Source organism: Phyllobates terribilis, unplaced genomic scaffold, assembly GCF_046119375.1.
Source record: "Phyllobates terribilis strain yellow unplaced genomic scaffold, ASM4611937v1 Scaffold_650__1_contigs__length_881393, whole genome shotgun sequence".
In the NCBI taxonomy this organism is placed as follows: Eukaryota; Metazoa; Chordata; class Amphibia; order Anura; family Dendrobatidae; genus Phyllobates; species Phyllobates terribilis.
The window spans coordinates 193,257-212,830 of NW_027363410.1; the positions used below are offsets into that span (position 1 = coordinate 193,257).

A 19,574-nucleotide genomic window follows, 5' to 3' on the forward strand; every position below is an offset into this window, starting at 1 on the left:
CTCTAGATCCCTTACATGCCTGCACTTTTCGGCTTGCTGCTGCTGCAATCCACGCGTTTTAGATCTGCATAACTCCACCTCTTTAAACACAGCACCTTCACCCCCTGCTGTTCCCACCCGCCTCAACACCGTTGGAAGGGAGGAGAACCAATTAAGGCGGGGGGTGGGGTGGAACGAGCAGCTGTCTACCCTTAGCAGGAGGGCTCCTGATTACATACCTCTCCTGCTGCTGCTGCTGCTGGCTGTCCAGCAGCAGACTGAAGGTGGCTGCTGCTGTGCACAGGTATATAAAGGCTCAGAGCCTATTATGACACGCGCAGCCAGCGTTCCATTGCCACATTCCATCTACTGCAGGCAGGATACCTGGCTGGCTGAATGTCGCTGAGAAGCTCACAGAGACCGCCATAAGCAACAGTTTAACAGAATGCCACAGACTAATCAACCAAACTTTTTGGGTTGGGTTCTCTTTTATAGTCTGCAGGCATTAAATGAAAGAAGTCAGTGTTCCAGCAGAAGGAGACAACGTTTCAGAAAAGGCATTGTAGCAAACCAAAAAAGAAATTTTAAGCGCAGCAGAGTAACCAGCGCACATACCTGTTAGCTCAGGTGAGTTTAAAAGGCTGCTGTTGATAACAAGGGCATTTGCTAAATAGATGGTGTGTGTGCAACAATATACTGAAAGGTCAATTATATTGTGCAGCTTATCTCACCACCTGTAGTTATTTAGGTGAAAGCTCCAAAATGCTTGCCTAATATGTCTGTTTATCCAAAAGGAAGTAAAAAGGGAGAGCTAGAAAGATAGCATTGCATCACATTACATGGCAATGCAATGCACAGTTGCTGAAGTTGAACCAAAATGAGCTTGTAATCTGGCTTCTGCAACTTTGAACATGAAAAATCCAATGAGGAGAAGAAAAGCAAAGCCAAAGAGTCCATCCCCAAATCCGACAAACAAGCAAAATGAACAAAAAACATTGAATTCAATTCTTTCTGATTTTAGAAACTGCATTAAAGAAGGGGTGCACCGGTCCTGGAGATACTGCAATACCAGGTCAATGCGTGGAGTGGACAGAGCAAGCTCTTTTTCCATCTCCCTGTTCTAAAAATCCATTTAATATATGGTCCCCAGATAGGGGACGTATCAGATATTAAACTGATAAGAACAGATACTACACTTGATCTTAGCCAAAAGGCCGAGAAGCGATAACCAGAATTGGTTTCAAACTACGGAGCCACCCAAGGATCCTGAAAAGTCCATTTGTGGAGATGAGCTCCTGGACTCCCGTTAAGAAGACATGTTGTCAACCTCTAGATCCCTTACATGCCTGCACTTTTCGGCTTGCTGCTGCTGCAATCCACGCGTTTTAGATCTGCATAACTCCACCTCTTTAAACACAGCACCTTCACCCCCTGCTGTTCCCACCCGCCTCAACACCGTTGGAAGGGAGGAGAACCAATTAAGGCGGGGGGTGGGGTGGAACGAGCAGCTGTCTACCCTTAGCAGGAGGGCTCCTGATTACATACCTCTCCTGCTGCTGCTGCTGCTGGCTGTCCAGCAGCAGACTGAAGGTGGCTGCTGCTGTGCACAGGTATATAAAGGCTCAGAGCCTATTATGACACGCGCAGCCAGCGTTCCATTGCCACATTCCATCTACTGCAGGCAGGATACCTGGCTGGCTGAATGTCGCTGAGAAGCTCACAGAGACCGCCATAAGCAACAGTTTAACAGAATGCCACAGACTAATCAACCAAACTTTTTGGGTTGGGTTCTCTTTTATAGTCTGCAGGCATTAAATGAAAGAAGTCAGTGTTCCAGCAGAAGGAGACAACGTTTCAGAAAAGGCATTGTAGCAAACCAAAAAAGAAATTTTAAGCGCAGCAGAGTAACCAGCGCACATACCTGTTAGCTCAGGTGAGTTTAAAAGGCTGCTGTTGATAACAAGGGCATTTGCTAAATAGATGGTGTGTGTGCAACAATATACTGAAAGGTCAATTATATTGTGCAGCTTATCTCACCACCTGTAGTTATTTAGGTGAAAGCTCCAAAATGCTTGCCTAATATGTCTGTTTATCCAAAAGGAAGTAAAAAGGGAGAGCTAGAAAGATAGCATTGCATCACATTACATGGCAATGCAATGCACAGTTGCTGAAGTTGAACCAAAATGAGCTTGTAATCTGGCTTCTGCAACTTTGAACATGAAAAATCCAATGAGGAGAAGAAAAGCAAAGCCAAAGAGTCCATCCCAAAATCCGACAAACAAGCAAAATGAACAAAAAACATTGAATTCAATTCTTTCTGATTTTAGAAACTGCATTAAAGAAGGGGTGCACCGGTCCTGGAGATACTGCAATACCAGGTCAATGCGTGGAGTGGACAGAGCAAGCTCTTTTTCCATCTCCCTGTTCTAAAAATCCATTTAATATATGGTCCCCAGATAGGGGACGTATCAGATATTAAACTGATAAGAACAGATACTACACTTGATCTTAGCCAAAAGGCCGAGAAGCGATAACCAGAATTGGTTTCAAACTACGGAGCCACCCAAGGATCCTGAAAAGTCCATTTGTGGAGATGAGCTCCTGGACTCCCGTTAAGAAAACATGTTGTCAACCTCTAGATCCCTTACATGCCTGCACTTTTCGGCTTGCTGCTGCTGCAATCCACGCGTTTTAGATCTGCATAACTCCACCTCTTTAAACACAGCACCTTCACCCCCTGCTGTTCCCACCCGCCTCAACACCGTTGGAAGGGAGGAGAACCAATTAAGGCGGGGGGTGGGGTGGAACGAGCAGCTGTCTACCCTTAGCAGGAGGGCTCCTGATTACATACCTCTCCTGCTGCTGCTGCTGCTGGCTGTCCAGCAGCAGACTGAAGGTGGCTGCTGCTGTGCACAGGTATATAAAGGCTCAGAGCCTATTATGACACGCGCAGCCAGCGTTCCATTGCCACATTCCATCTACTGCAGGCAGGATACCTGGCTGGCTGAATGTCGCTGAGAAGCTCACAGAGACCGCCATAAGCAACAGTTTAACAGAATGCCACAGACTAATCAACCAAACTTTTTGGGTTGGGTTCTCTTTTATAGTCTGCAGGCATTAAATGAAAGAAGTCAGTGTTCCAGCAGAAGGAGACAACGTTTCAGAAAAGGCATTGTAGCAAACCAAAAAAGAAATTTTAAGCGCAGCAGAGTAACCAGCGCACATACCTGTTAGCTCAGGTGAGTTTAAAAGGCTGCTGTTGATAACAAGGGCATTTGCTAAATAGATGGTGTGTGTGCAACAATATACTGAAAGGTCAATTATATTGTGCAGCTTATCTCACCACCTGTAGTTATTTAGGTGAAAGCTCCAAAATGCTTGCCTAATATGTCTGTTTATCCAAAAGGAAGTAAAAAGGGAGAGCTAGAAAGATAGCATTGCATCACATTACATGGCAATGCAATGCACAGTTGCTGAAGTTGAACCAAAATGAGCTTGTAATCTGGCTTCTGCAACTTTGAACATGAAAAATCCAATGAGGAGAAGAAAAGCAAAGCCAAAGAGTCCATCCCAAAATCCGACAAACAAGCAAAATGAACAAAAAACATTGAATTCAATTCTTTCTGATTTTAGAAACTGCATTAAAGAAGGGGTGCACCGGTCCTGGAGATACTGCAATACCAGGTCAATGCGTGGAGTGGACAGAGCAAGCTCTTTTTCCATCTCCCTGTTCTAAAAATCCATTTAATATATGGTCCCCAGATAGGGGACGTATCAGATATTAAACTGATAAGAACAGATACTACACTTGATCTTAGCCAAAAGGACGAGAAGCGATAACCAGAATTGGTTTCAAACTACGGAGCCACCCAAGGATCCTGAAAAGTCCATTTGTGGAGATGAGCTCCTGGACTCCCGTTAAGAAGACATGTTGTCAACCTCTAGATCCCTTACATGCCTGCACTTTTCGGCTTGCTGCTGCTGCAATCCACGCGTTTTAGATCTGCATAACTCCACCTCTTTAAACACAGCACCTTCACCCCCTGCTGTTCCCACCCGCCTCAACACCGTTGGAAGGGAGGAGAACCAATTAAGGCGGGGGGTGGGGTGGAACGAGCAGCTGTCTACCCTTAGCAGGAGGGCTCCTGATTACATACCTCTCCTGCTGCTGCTGCTGCTGGCTGTCCAGCAGCAGACTGAAGGTGGCTGCTGCTGTGCACAGGTATATAAAGGCTCAGAGCCTATTATGACACGCGCAGCCAGCGTTCCATTGCCACATTCCATCTACTGCAGGCAGGATACCTGGCTGGCTGAATGTCGCTGAGAAGCTGACAGAGACCGCCATAAGCAACAGTTTAACAGAATGCCACAGACTAATCAACCAAACTTTTTGGGTTGGGTTCTCTTTTATAGTCTGCAGGCATTAAATGAAAGAAGTCAGTGTTCCAGCAGAAGGAGACAACGTTTCAGAAAAGGCATTGTAGCAAACCAAAAAAGAAATTTTAAGCGCAGCAGAGTAACCAGCGCACATACCTGTTAGCTCAGGTGAGTTTAAAAGGCTGCTGTTGATAACAAGGGCATTTGCTAAATAGATGGTGTGTGTGCAACAATATACTGAAAGGTCAATTATATTGTGCAGCTTATCTCACCACCTGTAGTTATTTAGGTGAAAGCTCCAAAATGCTTGCCTAATATGTCTGTTTATCCAAAAGGAAGTAAAAAGGGAGAGCTAGAAAGATAGCATTGCATCACATTACATGGCAATGCAATGCACAGTTGCTGAAGTTGAACCAAAATGAGCTTGTAATCTGGCTTCTGCAACTTTGAACATGAAAAATCCAATGAGGAGAAGAAAAGCAAAGCCAAAGAGTCCATCCCAAAATCCGACAAACAAGCAAAATGAACAAAAAACATTGAATTCAATTCTTTCTGATTTTAGAAACTGCATTAAAGAAGGGGTGCACCGGTCCTGGAGATACTGCAATACCAGGTCAATGCGTGGAGTGGACAGAGCAAGCTCTTTTTCCATCTCCCTGTTCTAAAAATCCATTTAATATATGGTCCCCAGATAGGGGACGTATCAGATATTAAACTGATAAGAACAGATACTACACTTGATCTTAGCCAAAAGGACGAGAAGCGATAACCAGAATTGGTTTCAAACTACGGAGCCACCCAAGGATCCTGAAAAGTCCATTTGTGGAGATGAGCTCCTGGACTCCCGTTAAGAAGACATGTTGTCAACCTCTAGATCCCTTACATGCCTGCACTTTTCGGCTTGCTGCTGCTGCAATCCACGCGTTTTAGATCTGCATAACTCCACCTCTTTAAACACAGCACCTTCACCCCCTGCTGTTCCCACCCGCCTCAACACCGTTGGAAGGGAGGAGAACCAATTAAGGCGGGGGGTGGGGTGGAACGAGCAGCTGTCTACCCTTAGCAGGAGGGCTCCTGATTACATACCTCTCCTGCTGCTGCTGCTGCTGGCTGTCCAGCAGCAGACTGAAGGTGGCTGCTGCTGTGCACAGGTATATAAAGGCTCAGAGCCTATTATGACACGCGCAGCCAGCGTTCCATTGCCACATTCCATCTACTGCAGGCAGGATACCTGGCTGGCTGAATGTCGCTGAGAAGCTCACAGAGACCGCCATAAGCAACAGTTTAACAGAATGCCACAGACTAATCAACCAAACTTTTTGGGTTGGGTTCTCTTTTATAGTCTGCAGGCATTAAATGAAAGAAGTCAGTGTTCCAGCAGAAGGAGACAACGTTTCAGAAAAGGCATTGTAGCAAACCAAAAAAGAAATTTTAAGCGCAGCAGAGTAACCAGCGCACATACCTGTTAGCTCAGGTGAGTTTAAAAGGCTGCTGTTGATAACAAGGGCATTTGCTAAATAGATGGTGTGTGTGCAACAATATACTGAAAGGTCAATTATATTGTGCAGCTTATCTCACCACCTGTAGTTATTTAGGTGAAAGCTCCAAAATGCTTGCCTAATATGTCTGTTTATCCAAAAGGAAGTAAAAAGGGAGAGCTAGAAAGATAGCATTGCATCACATTACATGGCAATGCAATGCACAGTTGCTGAAGTTGAACCAAAATGAGCTTGTAATCTGGCTTCTGCAACTTTGAACATGAAAAATCCAATGAGGAGAAGAAAAGCAAAGCCAAAGAGTCCATCCCAAAATCCGACAAACAAGCAAAATGAACAAAAAACATTGAATTCAATTCTTTCTGATTTTAGAAACTGCATTAAAGAAGGGGTGCACCGGTCCTGGAGATACTGCAATACCAGGTCAATGCGTGGAGTGGACAGAGCAAGCTCTTTTTCCATCTCCCTGTTCTAAAAATCCATTTAATATATGGTCCCCAGATAGGGGACGTATCAGATATTAAACTGATAAGAACAGATACTACACTTGATCTTAGCCAAAAGGCCGAGAAGCGATAACCAGAATTGGTTTCAAACTACGGAGCCACCCAAGGATCCTGAAAAGTCCATTTGTGGAGATGAGCTCCTGGACTCCCGTTAAGAAGACATGTTGTCAACCTCTAGATCCCTTACATGCCTGCACTTTTCGGCTTGCTGCTGCTGCAATCCACGCGTTTTAGATCTGCATAACTCCACCTCTTTAAACACAGCACCTTCACCCCCTGCTGTTCCCACCCGCCTCAACACCGTTGGAAGGGAGGAGAACCAATTAAGGCGGGGGGTGGGGTGGAACGAGCAGCTGTCTACCCTTAGCAGGAGGGCTCCTGATTACATACCTCTCCTGCTGCTGCTGCTGCTGGCTGTCCAGCAGCAGACTGAAGGTGGCTGCTGCTGTGCACAGGTATATAAAGGCTCAGAGCCTATTATGACACGCGCAGCCAGCGTTCCATTGCCACATTCCATCTACTGCAGGCAGGATACCTGGCTGGCTGAATGTCGCTGAGAAGCTCACAGAGACCGCCATAAGCAACAGTTTAACAGAATGCCACAGACTAATCAACCAAACTTTTTGGGTTGGGTTCTCTTTTATAGTCTGCAGGCATTAAATGAAAGAAGTCAGTGTTCCAGCAGAAGGAGACAACGTTTCAGAAAAGGCATTGTAGCAAACCAAAAAAGAAATTTTAAGCGCAGCAGAGTAACCAGCGCACATACCTGTTAGCTCAGGTGAGTTTAAAAGGCTGCTGTTGATAACAAGGGCATTTGCTAAATAGATGGTGTGTGTGCAACAATATACTGAAAGGTCAATTATATTGTGCAGCTTATCTCACCACCTGTAGTTATTTAGGTGAAAGCTCCAAAATGCTTGCCTAATATGTCTGTTTATCCAAAAGGAAGTAAAAAGGGAGAGCTAGAAAGATAGCATTGCATCACATTACATGGCAATGCAATGCACAGTTGCTGAAGTTGAACCAAAATGAGCTTGTAATCTGGCTTCTGCAACTTTGAACATGAAAAATCCAATGAGGAGAAGAAAAGCAAAGCCAAAGAGTCCATCCCAAAATCCGACAAACAAGCAAAATGAACAAAAAACATTGAATTCAATTTTTTCTGATTTTAGAAACTGCATTAAAGAAGGGGTGCACCGGTCCTGGAGATACTGCAATACCAGGTCAATGCGTGGAGTGGACAGAGCAAGCTCTTTTTCCATCTCCCTGTTCTAAAAATCCATTTAATATATGGTCCCCAGATAGGGGACGTATCAGATATTAAACTGATAAGAACAGATACTACACTTGATCTTAGCCAAAAGGCCGAGAAGCGATAACCAGAATTGGTTTCAAACTACGGAGCCACCCAAGGATCCTGAAAAGTCCATTTGTGGAGATGAGCTCCTGGACTCCCGTTAAGAAGACATGTTGTCAACCTCTAGATCCCTTACATGCCTGCACTTTTCGGCTTGCTGCTGCTGCAATCCACGCGTTTTAGATCTGCATAACTCCACCTCTTTAAACACAGCACCTTCACCCCCTGCTGTTCCCACCCGCCTCAACACCGTTGGAAGGGAGGAGAACCAATTAAGGCGGGGGGTGGGGTGGAACGAGCAGCTGTCTACCCTTAGCAGGAGGGCTCCTGATTACATACCTCTCCTGCTGCTGCTGCTGCTGGCTGTCCAGCAGCAGACTGAAGGTGGCTGCTGCTGTGCACAGGTATATAAAGGCTCAGAGCCTATTATGACACACGCAGCCAGCGTTCCATTGCCACATTCCATCTACTGCAGGCAGGATACCTGGCTGGCTGAATGTCGCTGAGAAGCTCACAGAGACCGCCATAAGCAACAGTTTAACAGAATGCCACAGACTAATCAACCAAACTTTTTGGGTTGGGTTCTCTTTTATAGTCTGCAGGCATTAAATGAAAGAAGTCAGTGTTCCAGCAGAAGGAGACAACGTTTCAGAAAAGGCATTGTAGCAAACCAAAAAAGAAATTTTAAGCGCAGCAGAGTAACCAGCGCACATACCTGTTAGCTCAGGTGAGTTTAAAAGGCTGCTGTTGATAACAAGGGCATTTGCTAAATAGATGGTGTGTGTGCAACAATATACTGAAAGGTCAATTATATTGTGCAGCTTATCTCACCACCTGTAGTTATTTAGGTGAAAGCTCCAAAATGCTTGCCTAATATGTCTGTTTATCCAAAAGGAAGTAAAAAGGGAGAGCTAGAAAGATAGCATTGCATCACATTACATGGCAATGCAATGCACAGTTGCTGAAGTTGAACCAAAATGAGCTTGTAATCTGGCTTCTGCAACTTTGAACATGAAAAATCCAATGAGGAGAAGAAAAGCAAAGCCAAAGAGTCCATCCCAAAATCCGACAAACAAGCAAAATGAACAAAAAACATTGAATTCAATTTTTTCTGATTTTAGAAACTGCATTAAAGAAGGGGTGCACCGGTCCTGGAGATACTGCAATACCAGGTCAATGCGTGGAGTGGACAGAGCAAGCTCTTTTTCCATCTCCCTGTTCTAAAAATCCATTTAATATATGGTCCCCAGATAGGGGACGTATCAGATATTAAACTGATAAGAACAGATACTACACTTGATCTTAGCCAAAAGGCCGAGAAGCGATAACCAGAATTGGTTTCAAACTACGGAGCCACCCAAGGATCCTGAAAAGTCCATTTGTGGAGATGAGCTCCTGGACTCCCGTTAAGAAGACATGTTGTCAACCTCTAGATCCCTTACATGCCTGCACTTTTCGGCTTGCTGCTGCTGCAATCCACGCGTTTTAGATCTGCATAACTCCACCTCTTTAAACACAGCACCTTCACCCCCTGCTGTTCCCACCCGCCTCAACACCGTTGGAAGGGAGGAGAACCAATTAAGGCGGGGGGTGGGGTGGAACGAGCAGCTGTCTACCCTTAGCAGGAGGGCTCCTGATTACATACCTCTCCTGCTGCTGCTGCTGCTGGCTGTCCAGCAGCAGACTGAAGGTGGCTGCTGCTGTGCACAGGTATATAAAGGCTCAGAGCCTATTATGACACACGCAGCCAGCGTTCCATTGCCACATTCCATCTACTGCAGGCAGGATACCTGGCTGGCTGAATGTCGCTGAGAAGCTCACAGAGACCGCCATAAGCAACAGTTTAACAGAATGCCACAGACTAATCAACCAAACTTTTTGGGTTGGGTTCTCTTTTATAGTCTGCAGGCATTAAATGAAAGAAGTCAGTGTTCCAGCAGAAGGAGACAACGTTTCAGAAAAGGCATTGTAGCAAACCAAAAAAGAAATTTTAAGCGCAGCAGAGTAACCAGCGCACATACCTGTTAGCTCAGGTGAGTTTAAAAGGCTGCTGTTGATAACAAGGGCATTTGCTAAATAGATGGTGTGTGTGCAACAATATACTGAAAGGTCAATTATATTGTGCAGCTTATCTCACCACCTGTAGTTATTTAGGTGAAAGCTCCAAAATGCTTGCCTAATATGTCTGTTTATCCAAAAGGAAGTAAAAAGGGAGAGCTAGAAAGATAGCATTGCATCACATTACATGGCAATGCAATGCACAGTTGCTGAAGTTGAACCAAAATGAGCTTGTAATCTGGCTTCTGCAACTTTGAACATGAAAAATCCAATGAGGAGAAGAAAAGCAAAGCCAAAGAGTCCATCCCAAAATCCGACAAACAAGCAAAATGAACAAAAAACATTGAATTCAATTCTTTCTGATTTTAGAAACTGCATTAAAGAAGGGGTGCACCGGTCCTGGAGATACTGCAATACCAGGTCAATGCGTGGAGTGGACAGAGCAAGCTCTTTTTCCATCTCCCTGTTCTAAAAATCCATTTAATATATGGTCCCCAGATAGGGGACGTATCAGATATTAAACTGATAAGAACAGATACTACACTTGATCTTAGCCAAAAGGCCGAGAAGCGATAACCAGAATTGGTTTCAAACTACGGAGCCACCCAAGGATCCTGAAAAGTCCATTTGTGGAGATGAGCTCCTGGACTCCCGTTAAGAAGACATGTTGTCAACCTCTAGATCCCTTACATGCCTGCACTTTTCGGCTTGCTGCTGCTGCAATCCACGCGTTTTAGATCTGCATAACTCCACCTCTTTAAACACAGCACCTTCACCCCCTGCTGTTCCCACCCGCCTCAACACCGTTGGAAGGGAGGAGAACCAATTAAGGCGGGGGGTGGGGTGGAACGAGCAGCTGTCTACCCTTAGCAGGAGGGCTCCTGATTACATACCTCTCCTGCTGCTGCTGCTGCTGGCTGTCCAGCAGCAGACTGAAGGTGGCTGCTGCTGTGCACAGGTATATAAAGGCTCAGAGCCTATTATGACACGCGCAGCCAGCGTTCCATTGCCACATTCCATCTACTGCAGGCAGGATACCTGGCTGGCTGAATGTCGCTGAGAAGCTCACAGAGACCGCCATAAGCAACAGTTTAACAGAATGCCACAGACTAATCAACCAAACTTTTTGGGTTGGGTTCTCTTTTATAGTCTGCAGGCATTAAATGAAAGAAGTCAGTGTTCCAGCAGAAGGAGACAACGTTTCAGAAAAGGCATTGTAGCAAACCAAAAAAGAAATTTTAAGCGCAGCAGAGTAACCAGCGCACATACCTGTTAGCTCAGGTGAGTTTAAAAGGCTGCTGTTGATAACAAGGGCATTTGCTAAATAGATGGTGTGTGTGCAACAATATACTGAAAGGTCAATTATATTGTGCAGCTTATCTCACCACCTGTAGTTATTTAGGTGAAAGCTCCAAAATGCTTGCCTAATATGTCTGTTTATCCAAAAGGAAGTAAAAAGGGAGAGCTAGAAAGATAGCATTGCATCACATTACATGGCAATGCAATGCACAGTTGCTGAAGTTGAACCAAAATGAGCTTGTAATCTGGCTTCTGCAACTTTGAACATGAAAAATCCAATGAGGAGAAGAAAAGCAAAGCCAAAGAGTCCATCCCAAAATCCGACAAACAAGCAAAATGAACAAAAAACATTGAATTCAATTCTTTCTGATTTTAGAAACTGCATTAAAGAAGGGGTGCACCGGTCCTGGAGATACTGCAATACCAGGTCAATGCGTGGAGTGGACAGAGCAAGCTCTTTTTCCATCTCCCTGTTCTAAAAATCCATTTAATATATGGTCCCCAGATAGGGGACGTATCAGATATTAAACTGATAAGAACAGATTTTTTTTTGATTGAAGCTGCATCCAAGGCACTGAAAAATGTGACCGAAGTCACACCAAAACAGCGCACGAGGCGAGGATTCATGTGGACCCTTCCCGGAGGAGAGGGTCCCCAATAAACCATCCCCATCCCTCCGAGCCAGAAGGCCACAGCGAGGGTCAGGGATCTCCGATGCTCTCCCTAGCCGAAGCCGGAGAAGAGCCGTTTTCGTGCTCCCAACTTCCATCTAGGCTGCCACCCTAGTGGAGCTGGAGCCTGTGTTGGTTTCTCAGCCCAAAGCTGACCGGACCTCCGACCGGGTTTATAAAAATTCCCCTTCCTAGCCCGGAGGCCAGGAATAGGGGGGGTTGCTCAGAAAGTATGATTGGCAAAGGTGCGGCGTGCTACGAAGCCAAGTCTTTCTGGGGTTCAGAGTCCCAGTAAGCTTGGACTCCCACCAGGGCGCCTACTCCTGGGGCACATTGCTCCAAAGCCCTCACACTTACCCAGCCTAGTGACTTCGATCCTGGAGGGCCATGTTTTCCATCAGATAACTCTATGAGCCACCTGGCGTACTAACAAGTGCACCAAACCAGTGTGTAATATGCATCAATTTACTAGGGCAGCCCAAGGACAAAACTGCCTTTTCAAAAGATACTACACTTGATCTTAGCCAAAAGGCCGAGAAGCGATAACCAGAATTGGTTTCAAACTACGGAGCCACCCAAGGATCCTGAAAAGTCCATTTGTGGAGATGAGCTCCTGGACTCCCGTTAAGAAGACATGTTGTCAACCTCTAGATCCCTTACATGCCTGCACTTTTCGGCTTGCTGCTGCTGCAATCCACGCGTTTTAGATCTGCATAACTCCACCTCTTTAAACACAGCACCTTCACCCCCTGCTGTTCCCACCCGCCTCAACACCGTTGGAAGGGAGGAGAACCAATTAAGGCGGGGGGTGGGGTGGAACGAGCAGCTGTCTACCCTTAGCAGGAGGGCTCCTGATTACATACCTCTCCTGCTGCTGCTGCTGCTGGCTGTCCAGCAGCAGACTGAAGGTGGCTGCTGCTGTGCACAGGTATATAAAGGCTCAGAGCCTATTATGACACGCGCAGCCAGCGTTCCATTGCCACATTCCATCTACTGCAGGCAGGATACCTGGCTGGCTGAATGTCGCTGAGAAGCTCACAGAGACCGCCATAAGCAACAGTTTAACAGAATGCCACAGACTAATCAACCAAACTTTTTGGGTTGGGTTCTCTTTTATAGTCTGCAGGCATTAAATGAAAGAAGTCAGTGTTCCAGCAGAAGGAGACAACGTTTCAGAAAAGGCATTGTAGCAAACCAAAAAAGAAATTTTAAGCGCAGCAGAGTAACCAGCGCACATACCTGTTAGCTCAGGTGAGTTTAAAAGGCTGCTGTTGATAACAAGGGCATTTGCTAAATAGATGGTGTGTGTGCAACAATATACTGAAAGGTCAATTATATTGTGCAGCTTATCTCACCACCTGTAGTTATTTAGGTGAAAGCTCCAAAATGCTTGCCTAATATGTCTGTTTATCCAAAAGGAAGTAAAAAGGGAGAGCTAGAAAGATAGCATTGCATCACATTACATGGCAATGCAATGCACAGTTGCTGAAGTTGAACCAAAATGAGCTTGTAATCTGGCTTCTGCAACTTTGAACATGAAAAATCCAATGAGGAGAAGAAAAGCAAAGCCAAAGAGTCCATCCCAAAATCCGACAAACAAGCAAAATGAACAAAAAACATTGAATTCAATTCTTTCTGATTTTAGAAACTGCATTAAAGAAGGGGTGCACCGGTCCTGGAGATACTGCAATACCAGGTCAATGCGTGGAGTGGACAGAGCAAGCTCTTTTTCCATCTCCCTGTTCTAAAAATCCATTTAATATATGGTCCCCAGATAGGGGACGTATCAGATATTAAACTGATAAGAACAGATACTACACTTGATCTTAGCCAAAAGGCCGAGAAGCGATAACCAGAATTGGTTTCAAACTACGGAGCCACCCAAGGATCCTGAAAAGTCCATTTGTGGAGATGAGCTCCTGGACTCCCGTTAAGAAGACATGTTGTCAACCTCTAGATCCCTTACATGCCTGCACTTTTCGGCTTGCTGCTGCTGCAATCCACGCGTTTTAGATCTGCATAACTACACCTCTTTAAACACAGCACCTTCACCCCCTGCTGTTCCCACCCGCCTCAACACCGTTGGAAGGGAGGAGAACCAATTAAGGCGGGGGGTGGGGTGGAACGAGCAGCTGTCTACCCTTAGCAGGAGGGCTCCTGATTACATACCTCTCCTGCTGCTGCTGCTGCTGGCTGTCCAGCAGCAGACTGAAGGTGGCTGCTGCTGTGCACAGGTATATAAAGGCTCAGAGCCTATTATGACACGCGCAGCCAGCGTTCCATTGCCACATTCCATCTACTGCAGGCAGGATACCTGGCTGGCTGAATGTCGCTGAGAAGCTCACAGAGACCGCCATAAGCAACAGTTTAACAGAATGCCACAGACTAATCAACCAAACTTTTTGGGTTGGGTTCTCTTTTATAGTCTGCAGGCATTAAATGAAAGAAGTCAGTGTTCCAGCAGAAGGAGACAACGTTTCAGAAAAGGCATTGTAGCAAACCAAAAAAGAAATTTTAAGCGCAGCAGAGTAACCAGCGCACATACCTGTTAGCTCAGGTGAGTTTAAAAGGCTGCTGTTGATAACAAGGGCATTTGCTAAATAGATGGTGTGTGTGCAACAATATACTGAAAGGTCAATTATATTGTGCAGCTTATCTCACCACCTGTAGTTATTTAGGTGAAAGCTCCAAAATGCTTGCCTAATATGTCTGTTTATCCAAAAGGAAGTAAAAAGGGAGAGCTAGAAAGATAGCATTGCATCACATTACATGGCAATGCAATGCACAGTTGCTGAAGTTGAACCAAAATGAGCTTGTAATCTGGCTTCTGCAACTTTGAACATGAAAAATCCAATGAGGAGAAGAAAAGCAAAGCCAAAGAGTCCATCCCAAAATCCGACAAACAAGCAAAATGAACAAAAAACATTGAATTCAATTCTTTCTGATTTTAGAAACTGCATTAAAGAAGGGGTGCACCGGTCCTGGAGATACTGCAATACCAGGTCAATGCGTGGAGTGGACAGAGCAAGCTCTTTTTCCATCTCCCTGTTCTAAAAATCCATTTAATATATGGTCCCCAGATAGGGGACGTATCAGATATTAAACTGATAAGAACAGATACTACACTTGATCTTAGCCAAAAGGCCGAGAAGCGATAACCAGAATTGGTTTCAAACTACGGAGCCACCCAAGGATCCTGAAAAGTCCATTTGTGGAGATGAGCTCCTGGACTCCCGTTAAGAAGACATGTTGTCAACCTCTAGATCCCTTACATGCCTGCACTTTTCGGCTTGCTGCTGCTGCAATCCACGCGTTTTAGATCTGCATAACTCCACCTCTTTAAACACAGCACCTTCACCCCCTGCTGTTCCCACCCGCCTCAACACCGTTGGAAGGGAGGAGAACCAATTAAGGCGGGGGGTGGGGTGGAACGAGCAGCTGTCTACCCTTAGCAGGAGGGCTCCTGATTACATACCTCTCCTGCTGCTGCTGCTGCTGCTGGCTGTCCAGCAGCAGACTGAAGGTGGCTGCTGCTGTGCACAGGTATATAAAGGCTCAGAGCCTATTATGACACGCGCAGCCAGCGTTCCATTGCCACATTCCATCTACTGCAGGCAGGATACCTGGCTGGCTGAATGTCGCTGAGAAGCTCACAGAGACCGCCATAAGCAACAGTTTAACAGAATGCCACAGACTAATCAACCAAACTTTTTGGGTTGGGTTCTCTTTTATAGTCTGCAGGCATTAAATGAAAGAAGTCAGTGTTCCAGCAGAAGGAGACAACGTTTCAGAAAAGGCATTGTAGCAAACCAAAAAAGAAATTTTAAGCGCAGCAGAGTAACCAGCGCACATACCTGTTAGCTCAGGTGAGTTTAAAAGGCTGCTGTTGATAACAAGGGCATTTGCTAAATAGATGGTGTGTGTGCAACAATATACTGAAAGGTCAATTATATTGTGCAGCTTATCTCACCACCTGTAGTTATTTAGGTGAAAGCTCCAAAATGCTTGCCTAATATGTCTGTTTATCCAAAAGGAAGTAAAAAGGGAGAGCTAGAAAGATAGCATTGCATCACATTACATGGCAATGCAATGCACAGTTGCTGAAGTTGAACCAAAATGAGCTTGTAATCTGGCTTCTGCAACTTTGAACATGAAAAATCCAATGAGGAGAAGAAAAGCAAAGCCAAAGAGTCCATCCCAAAATCCGACAAACAAGCAAAATGAACAAAAAACATTGAATTCAATTCTTTCTGATTTTAGAAACTGCATTAAAGAAGGGGTGCACCGGTCCTGGAGATACTGCAATACCAGGTCAATGCGTGGAGTGGACAGAGCAAGCTCTTTTTCCATCTCCCTGTTCTAAAAATCCATTTAATATATGGTCCCCAGATAGGGGACGTATCAGATATTAAACTGATAAGAACAGATACTACACTTGATCTTAGCCAAAAGGCCGAGAAGCGATAACCAGAATTGGTTTCAAACTACGGAGCCACCCAAGGATCCTGAAAAGTCCATTTGTGGAGATGAGCTCCTGGACTCCCGTTAAGAAGACATGTTGTCAACCTCTAGATCCCTTACATGCCTGCACTTTTCGGCTTTCTGCTGCTGCAATCCACGCGTTTTAGATCTGCATAACTCCACCTCTTTAAACACAGCACCTTCACCCCCTGCTGTTCCCACCCGCCTCAACACCGTTGGAAGGGAGGAGAACCAATTAAGGCGGGGGGTGGGGTGGAACGAGCAGCTGTCTACCCTTAGCAGGAGGGCTCCTGATTACATACCTCTCCTGCTGCTGCTGCTGCTGGCTGTCCAGCAGCAGACTGAAGGTGGCTGCTGCTGTGCACAGGTATATAAAGGCTCAGAGCCTATTATGACACGAGCAGCCAGCGTTCCATTGCCACATTCCATCTACTGCAGGCAGGATGCCTGGCTGGCTGAATGTCGCTGAGAAGCTCACAGAGACCGCCATAAGCAACAGTTTAACAGAATGCCACAGACTAATCAACCAAACTTTTTGGGTTGGGTTCTCTTTTATAGTCTGCAGGCATTAAATGAAAGAAGTCAGTGTTCCAGCAGAAGGAGACAACGTTTCAGAAAAGGCATTGTAGCAAACCAAAAAAGAAATTTTAAGCGCAGCAGAGTAACCAGCGCACATACCTGTTAGCTCAGGTGAGTTTAAAAGGCTGCTGTTGATAACAAGGGCATTTGCTAAATAGATGGTGTGTGTGCAACAATATACTGAAAGGTCAATTATATTGTGCAGCTTATCTCACCACCTGTAGTTATTTAGGTGAAAGCTCCAAAATGCTTGCCTAATATGTCTGTTTATCCAAAAGGAAGTAAAAAGGGAGAGCTAGAAAGATAGCATTGCATCACATTACATGGCAATGCAATGCACAGTTGCTGAAGTTGAACCAAAATGAGCTTGTAATCTGGCTTCTGCAACTTTGAACATGAAAAATCCAATGAGGAGAAGAAAAGCAAAGCCAAAGAGTCCATCCCAAAATCCGACAAACAAGCAAAATGAACAAAAAACATTGAATTCAATTCTTTCTGATTTTAGAAACTGCATTAAAGAAGGGGTGCACCGGTCCTGGAGATACTGCAATACCAGATCAATGCGTGGAGTGGACAGAGCAAGCTCTTTTTCCATCTCCCTGTTCTAAAAATCCATTTAATATATGGTCCCCAGATAGGGGACGTATCAGATATTAAACTGATAAGAACAGATACTACACTTGATCTTAGCCAAAAGGCCGAGAAGCGATAACCAGAATTGGTTTCAAACTACGGAGCCACCCAAGGATCCTGAAAAGTCCATTTGTGGAGATGAGCTCCTGGACTCCCGTTAAGAAGACATGTTGTCAACCTCTAGATCCCTTACATGCCTGCACTTTTCGGCTTGCTGCTGCTGCAATCCACGCGTTTTAGATCTGCATAACTCCACCTCTTTAAACACAGCACCTTCACCCCCTGCTGTTCCCACCCGCCTCAACACCGTTGGAAGGGAGGAGAACCAATTAAGGTGGGGGGTGGGGTGGAACGAGCAGCTGTCTACCCTTAGCAGGAGGGCTCCTGATTACATACCTCTCCTGCTGCTGCTGCTGCTGGCTGTCCAGCAGCAGACTGAAGGTGGCTGCTGCTGTGCACAGGTATATAAAGGCTCAGAGCCTATTATGACACGCGCAGCCAGCGTTCCATTGCCACATTCCATCTACTGCAGGCAGGATACCTGGCTGGCTGAATGTCGCTGAGAAGCTCACAGAGACCGCCATAAGCAACAGTTTAACAGAATGCCACAGACTAATCAACCAAACTTTTTGGGTTGGGTTCTCTTTTATAGTCTGCAGGCATTAAATGAAAGAAGTCAGTGTTCCAGCAGAAGGAGACAACGTTTCAGAAAAGGCATTGTAGCAAACCAAAAAAGAAATTTTAAGCGCAGCAGAGTAACCAGCGCACATACCTGTTAGCTCAGGTGAGTTTAAAAGGCTGCTGTTGATAACAAGGGCATTTGCTAAATAGATGGTGTGTGTGCAACAATATACTGAAAGGTCAATTATATTGTGCAGCTTATCTCACCACCTGTAGTTATTTAGGTGAAAGCTCCAAAATGCTTGCCTAATATGTCTGTTTATCCAAAAGGAAGTAAAAAGGGAGAGCTAGAAAGATAGCATTGCATCACATTACATGGCAATGCAATGCACAGTTGCTGAAGTTGAACCAAAATGAGCTTGTAATCTGGCTTCTGCAACTTTGAACATGAAAAATCCAATGAGGAGAAGAAAAGCAAAGCCAAAGAGTCCATCCCAAAATCCGACAAACAAGCAAAATGAACAAAAAACATTGAATTCAATTCTTTCTGATTTTAGAAACTGCATTAAAGAAGGGGTGCACCGGTCCTGGAGATACTGCAATACCAGGTCAATGCGTGGAGTGGACAGAGCAAGCTCTTTTTCCATCTCCCTGTTCTAAAAATCCATTTAATATATGGTCCCCAGATAGGGGACATATCAGATATTAAACTGATAAGAACAGATACTACACTTGATCTTAGCCAAAAGGCCGAGAAGCGATAACCAGAATTGGTTTCAAACTACGGAGCCACCCAAGGATCCTGAAAAGTCCATTTGTGGAGATGAGCTCCTGGACTCCCGTTAAGAAGACATGTTGTCAACCTCTAGATCCCTTACATGCCTGCACTTTTCGGCTTGCTGCTGCTGCAATCCACGCGTTTTAGATCTGCATAACTCCACCTCTTTAAACACAGCACCTTCACCCCCTGCTGTTCCCACCCGCCTCAACACCGTTGGAAGGGAGGAGAACCAATTAAGGCGGGGGGTGGGGTGGAACGAGCAGCTGTCTACCCTTAGCAGGAGGGCTCCTGATTACATACCTCTCCTGCTGCTGCTGCTGCTGGCTGTCCAGCAGCAGACTGAAGGTGGCTGCTGCTGTGCAAAGGTATATAAAGGCTCAGAGCCTATTATGACACGCGCAGCCAGCGTTCCATTGCCACATTCCATCTACTGCAGGCAGGATACCTGGCTGGCTGAATGTCGCTGAGAAGCTCACAGAGACCGCCATAAGCAACAGTTTAACAGAATGCCACAGACTAATCAACCAAACTTTTTGGGTTGGGTTCTCTTTTATAGTCTGCAGGCATTAAATGAAAGAAGTCAATGTTCCAGCAGAAGGAGACAACGTTTCAGAAAAGGCATTGTAGCAAACCAAAAAAGAAATTTTAAGCGCAGCAGAGTAACCAGCGCACATACCTGTTAGCTCAGGTGAGTTTAAAAGGCTGCTGTTGATAACAAGGGCATTTGCTAAATAG

The 19,574-nt window shown here is 45.3% G+C and overlaps 14 non-coding genes and 1 pseudogene across 14 annotated transcripts; all 15 read right to left on the reverse strand.

The window, feature by feature from the left end:
* Window positions 1–1,014: 1,014 nt before the first annotated feature.
* Window positions 1,015–1,205, reverse strand: LOC141234879 (U2 spliceosomal RNA). Its single transcript, XR_012300742.1, has one exon. It is a non-coding gene; the product is annotated as a U2 spliceosomal RNA (small nuclear RNA).
* Window positions 1,206–2,320: 1,115 nt separating this feature from the next.
* Window positions 2,321–2,511, reverse strand: LOC141234880 (U2 spliceosomal RNA). Its single transcript, XR_012300743.1, has one exon. It is a non-coding gene; the product is annotated as a U2 spliceosomal RNA (small nuclear RNA).
* A 1,115-nt stretch (window positions 2,512–3,626) lies between these two features.
* LOC141235279 (U2 spliceosomal RNA) lies at window positions 3,627–3,817 on the reverse strand. Its single transcript, XR_012301129.1, has one exon. It is a non-coding gene; the product is annotated as a U2 spliceosomal RNA (small nuclear RNA).
* Window positions 3,818–4,932: 1,115 nt separating this feature from the next.
* Window positions 4,933–5,123, reverse strand: LOC141235280 (U2 spliceosomal RNA). The gene has a single exon (XR_012301130.1). It is a non-coding gene; the product is annotated as a U2 spliceosomal RNA (small nuclear RNA).
* Window positions 5,124–6,238: 1,115 nt separating this feature from the next.
* LOC141234883 (U2 spliceosomal RNA) lies at window positions 6,239–6,429 on the reverse strand. The gene has a single exon (XR_012300745.1). It is a non-coding gene; the product is annotated as a U2 spliceosomal RNA (small nuclear RNA).
* Window positions 6,430–7,544: 1,115 nt separating this feature from the next.
* Window positions 7,545–7,735, reverse strand: LOC141234884 (U2 spliceosomal RNA). The gene has a single exon (XR_012300746.1). It is a non-coding gene; the product is annotated as a U2 spliceosomal RNA (small nuclear RNA).
* Window positions 7,736–8,850: 1,115 nt separating this feature from the next.
* Window positions 8,851–9,041, reverse strand: LOC141234885 (U2 spliceosomal RNA). Its single transcript, XR_012300747.1, has one exon. It is a non-coding gene; the product is annotated as a U2 spliceosomal RNA (small nuclear RNA).
* A 1,115-nt stretch (window positions 9,042–10,156) lies between these two features.
* On the reverse strand, window positions 10,157–10,347 carry LOC141234886 (U2 spliceosomal RNA). Its single transcript, XR_012300748.1, has one exon. It is a non-coding gene; the product is annotated as a U2 spliceosomal RNA (small nuclear RNA).
* Window positions 10,348–11,462: 1,115 nt separating this feature from the next.
* Window positions 11,463–11,647, reverse strand: LOC141235292 (U2 spliceosomal RNA). The gene has a single exon (XR_012301141.1). It is a non-coding gene; the product is annotated as a U2 spliceosomal RNA (small nuclear RNA).
* A 524-nt stretch (window positions 11,648–12,171) lies between these two features.
* Window positions 12,172–12,287, reverse strand: LOC141234841 (U2 spliceosomal RNA; annotated as a pseudogene).
* A 1,115-nt stretch (window positions 12,288–13,402) lies between these two features.
* On the reverse strand, window positions 13,403–13,593 carry LOC141234887 (U2 spliceosomal RNA). Its single transcript, XR_012300749.1, has one exon. It is a non-coding gene; the product is annotated as a U2 spliceosomal RNA (small nuclear RNA).
* A 1,115-nt stretch (window positions 13,594–14,708) lies between these two features.
* LOC141234888 (U2 spliceosomal RNA) lies at window positions 14,709–14,899 on the reverse strand. Its single transcript, XR_012300750.1, has one exon. It is a non-coding gene; the product is annotated as a U2 spliceosomal RNA (small nuclear RNA).
* Window positions 14,900–16,017: 1,118 nt separating this feature from the next.
* On the reverse strand, window positions 16,018–16,208 carry LOC141234889 (U2 spliceosomal RNA). The gene has a single exon (XR_012300751.1). It is a non-coding gene; the product is annotated as a U2 spliceosomal RNA (small nuclear RNA).
* Window positions 16,209–17,323: 1,115 nt separating this feature from the next.
* On the reverse strand, window positions 17,324–17,514 carry LOC141235214 (U2 spliceosomal RNA). The gene has a single exon (XR_012301068.1). It is a non-coding gene; the product is annotated as a U2 spliceosomal RNA (small nuclear RNA).
* A 1,115-nt stretch (window positions 17,515–18,629) lies between these two features.
* On the reverse strand, window positions 18,630–18,820 carry LOC141234882 (U2 spliceosomal RNA). The gene has a single exon (XR_012300744.1). It is a non-coding gene; the product is annotated as a U2 spliceosomal RNA (small nuclear RNA).
* Between the last annotated feature and the right edge of the window lie 754 nt (window positions 18,821–19,574).